We start from the raw sequence: 4,658 nt of genomic DNA, 5'->3' as shown, positions 1-4,658 counted from the left end.
TGTGGAAGCCTTCTCGTAGGCAATTTTTGATGTTGGAGTGTTATTGCAGGAGGAGTGGCTTTGTGACTGCTTGGCTTGGCTATGAGACGCAGTACAGAGAGCAGTTTAGAGTGAAGGATGAGATTTGGACAGTTTGTAGGTGGGTTTTGGACAGTTGTCAGTTCAAGAGTTGGACAGGTACAAGTTAGGTGTAAGGTCGAGGGCGAAGTTGAATTTCCCTGTGTGGTGCAATTGGATTGGTGTGAATAGCTAATGAGAAGTAGGCTTTTGCCAGTGACCCTAAAACTCAAGATCCAGCTGGCAGCTGTAGACATTTTTCCGCTGCCTGGCTGGGCTGAGGAGCGCCGTGCACAGCTGCATTGTCACCACTGGAGTGACGCACAGCAAGCTTGAACCTCAGCACGTTCCAGAGAAGGTGTGCCAAGGTGCGTGACAATGTCTCATACAGGGATGGTGAATTCTCTGGGAAGACTGGGTTAAATGTCCCACTTTGTTTCCCAAATTACCTTTTGGGTTGTATTGCACATTGTGAAAATAAAGGTGTTTTTCCCCCCCACTCAATTCATATCACGTTATCGTAATTAGAATGAATAGAGATGTTCAAGCTTGTCCTAGCTAAACTGGAAGAGAGGCAACAGGCATGTGTACTTTTTAATGAAAATTTTATAACATCTGCCATATCGTTATCTTTGAGTGGTTTACTGTGAATAATTCCCTCCTAGTGTACTGTGTATAGTAAGGCCTCCACGCTAAAGTGGGTGAATCTAGTGTTGATACTTAAATAACAGGGACTGTACTTGCTGTGTAACTCATTTGCTATCTAGGGTATCTATTCCATTGGATGGTTTTTTGTTTTTGGTGGTTTTGGTTTTTTTTTAGGAAAAGAGCACACCATGAAAACCTCTAATTGTGTCATTATACACATTCACTCATTGTTTTCTGTTTTATGCTATTTTTAGCTTTTTTTTTTTTAATTTGGATTGTTTGAAAAGGATTTTTATTTTGATTCTGCATAGGCAACCTGATGTTCCTTCACAAGGGCATTCTACCTGAGTTCACCACTTGTGTATCATGTCATCCTTGTGCTACACGTTAATGGCAAAATTAGCTGTGCCTCATATTTCTCATGTAAAACAGTTACGCACAGTTCAGCAGCGGCTGGCCATTATAATATTATATTTGTAAGTGCAGGAGAACTTAACCGTGTTACAGCAGTAGCGTCCTTATAGCTGTCAATGAGCTGAGTTATTGTTATGAACAAGATTCAGGGTGTGAGGAAAAGCAATATCTTTTATTAAGCCAGTGTCACTGGGGAAAAAACATATTTTTAGAAATGCAAGCCTTTTTTTTTCTTTTGTGAGACTATTTGCAGGAACCTGAAGGAAGGTTTATGCACTCTGAAGCAGGTCTGTCGTTTCCCAACTACAGTAGTATAATAAGGGATATTCTTTGGTCTTACAGACTGTCTTTTCTGTGATAGCGGCGTAACTTAGTGGACAGTATCTTTGTATTTTGTCCTATTTAGTGCTACTCATCAGTAGTGGCTCTAAGGCTTTTGGTTGGTGGGGCTCTTGATGGAAAATTGTAGTGGGGGTGTTTGTGTGTGTGTACCTCAAGATAACTTCATTATTTTGCTTTATGTTAAACAGCTTGTTTCAATTAGCCATTTGAATCAGCCATTTAAATGAAGTCAGAGCACTGACAACATTATACAAAAAATATACAGTGATTAAGATTACTTGGCTTTTTTAAATGTAATTCTTCTCCCTTTCTCCTCACATGATTTCCAATAGATGAAATCTTGTTATTAATTTTTAAAAGTCATTATTGCCTCCAGCATGGAAGTACTGTTTCGTTCATGGGTGAATGCAAGCCAGCCGACAGGACGCTGTTCCGGCAGCGTGATGCTGTAGCCTGCTGCAAGGCTGGAGGCGCTCGGGATGATGACCTCACAGGTTACCTAACGAAGCTGCTGGCCAGTTGACAAGGACTGGAGGCCTAATCCTAGCATCGCATCTGTGAATGAAAGGGCCTTCAGAGATCATCTAGCCTGTCTCCTTCCTCTCCTTATCTCTAGGAGACCTTCACCTAGCTTATTCATGACAACATTCTCCAGCAGCAGGGAACATATCCTCTCCCTGGGTGAACTCTCCCATGGCTTTCTTCCTCTCACCTGCTCAATGTCTTCCCTCAGTGTCTAAATTAAATCTCCTTCCCTGTGGTCACAGGGAACAAACGATCTCTTTTTCATAGTGGCTTTTTATACCGCAGAACACTTACTGTGTTGTTTCCTAGTCCTTGCTTGTGCCCCAGGACAAATTTCCAGGCTCCCCTCGAAGCATCAGAACTGACTTAGAAACAACCCAGTGAAAAAAGGAGGAGCAACCCTGGAGTTCCTCTGCTGTGAATGCAGATGGTTATTTTTTGTTCACCCGTGGCTGGATGTGAGCAGTCCTACTGACAGCCCTTCTCCCTGGGGAACCTCTCTGTGCAGTGAATGAGTGATCAGCCCAGGAACCACTCTGATCCACCTCATATTTTAAGGAATTTATTGACAGGAAAACTTCTGGGACTACGCTCCTTTGTCTCATCCTAACATGCTGAATCCCACCACGATGGTGGTCTCTGATTTCAGATCAAGTCTTCCCTGGGTACCTCTGAAAGGTTTCTTCTAGGCCTGCTGAAAAATGGACCTCAACACGGGGAGGGAGCGGGAAACAATGGCAAAGAGAAATGCTGTTGGCTGGCTTTCACAAGGATGAAAGGTTGGTGAATAAGGCCCAAGGCACTGGAAGGAATAAATATGTGAGGTAAGTGCTGAAAGGTGCCATCAGACATGTGTCACTCCTTAGCCAGCAAATACTGATGCTCCACAGGGGTTTACATCAAATACCATAGAGGGCAACACACAGCATGGTGATTTATGAGGTCCTAAGGTTCGGGTCATATTCCCCCTGAGCTGACAACTCCCTAGTCTGCCCTCCAAAACTGAAGTGGGCACTAACAGTACAGTTCAAGTTTACTGGCTGAAAAGGACCTTTACAGACCTGCGTAAATGAATGAGTCACCCCAGCCTGCCTGCAAAGCGCTACGTGCATTTCTTTAATTACCGGGTGCTCTTTGTTCTGCCTTGTGTTAGGCTGTTCAAAATCAGGTGACACAGACATGCTTGAACAAAAAAGCAAATGCTTCAACAAGGAGCTCCTGGACAAACTCAAGTGTTCAAGGCCAGGCTGGATGGGGCTTTGAGCAACGTGGTCTAGTGGGAGGTGTCCCTGCCCATGGCAGGGGGGTGGAACGCGATGGTCTTTAAGGTCCCTTCCAACCTGAACAATTCTATGATTCCATGACATGACCTGTGCTCTGGGTTAGGTGGGTCACTCAGTCTTTTGGCACAGAAGCTCAAGGTTCCCCCCTCTCACCACCTGCTCTGTGCCCTAGCCAGTGAGAAAGCAGATCTGCACTGTACCTGGGCCCTGAAGGGTGCGATGTGATGTGGTGCTGTGCCACAGGCAGTGAGAGGCGCACTGTGGAAAAACCTGCATGCTCCCCAGAAGCAGCAGCTCTGCACTATAAGCCGTGCTGTTTGTGCATGGACAGGGATATCTGCTCTGTGGTCCCAGGGGTGTGACTGGGTGCCCAGCTCTGGGTGTGACCTTTCACTGAGGTCTCATCCCTCCGCATTTCAGCTGCAGGAGAACTCTGCAAATGGTTTCCATCCATCCACCCCCTGGACTCCATTCCACCACTCTCATTTTGCTAGTGAGTAATAAAAAACAACAGGCACTAATAATACCAAATTTACTCCAAGGATCCAGCCCAGACCTCCAACCTACCAAACAAATTTCCAGCTGCTGCCCTTGTACTGCCCTGTAAGGTCTTATCTTACTGTTGTTGAAGCAGCTACTTGGTGCCATCATCAGGCAGGTGACATCTAAGGGACGTCTCTATACATCACAGCTGTCCTGGCAATGTCACCTATATGAATATTATAGTCCAGAGAAAACACCCTTGTCCTGTGGTCCTACAGGTGTGAGAGTCATGTTGTATCCCTGGGTAATGTCAGAAAAAAACAGCTGCCATCAGCACCCGTGGAGAAGCACCTCTTCCAAATTATGCATTCAGATCTGAGGAAGGACATTCATTTATCATCTGACCCCCAAGACAGAAGCCTGTCATCCTAGGGTTAAGCCATCACCTGAACCTCCCCTCCAGGGGTACAGCCACAGACCTCCAGCACCTCTGGGGTCTGGGACTACTTCTTGGTGGGATGGGGGAATGCTGGCAACCCCTAGCTATTATTATTTCCAGCTTTGCCTAGTATAATCCTGTTTTTTCTCCGGTTTGCCTCAGGGCCAGCAGGCACTGCAGCACTTATGGAACTTCTGCAAAAGCGGAGGAGCGCAGCCCCTGGTTTCCAAAACCAACACCAGAACTTTACTCCTGTTTTTCACTCTTGCTTTTAACAATGAGACAGGAATGAGGATGCTGTGGAAGCGCTCACCCGGATCACGTTTTAAGCCAAACCCCAGCTTATTCTCGAAGCGTCCGTGATGCTGGGCACATGAATCGCGATGCCTCCGAGCCCGAGGGCAGACAGTCGCCCCCGGCGAGCTGTCGCCGCCGCCTGGTGCCCTCTCTCGCCGGCTCCCCGCTGC

The sequence above is a fragment of the Charadrius vociferus genome, unplaced genomic scaffold, assembly GCF_000708025.1.
Source record: "Charadrius vociferus isolate BGI_N301 unplaced genomic scaffold, ASM70802v2 scaffold436, whole genome shotgun sequence".
Taxonomy (NCBI): domain Eukaryota; kingdom Metazoa; phylum Chordata; class Aves; order Charadriiformes; family Charadriidae; genus Charadrius; species Charadrius vociferus.
The sequence above is the reverse complement of the archived record's forward strand: the minus strand, read 5'-3'. Positions refer to the sequence as shown.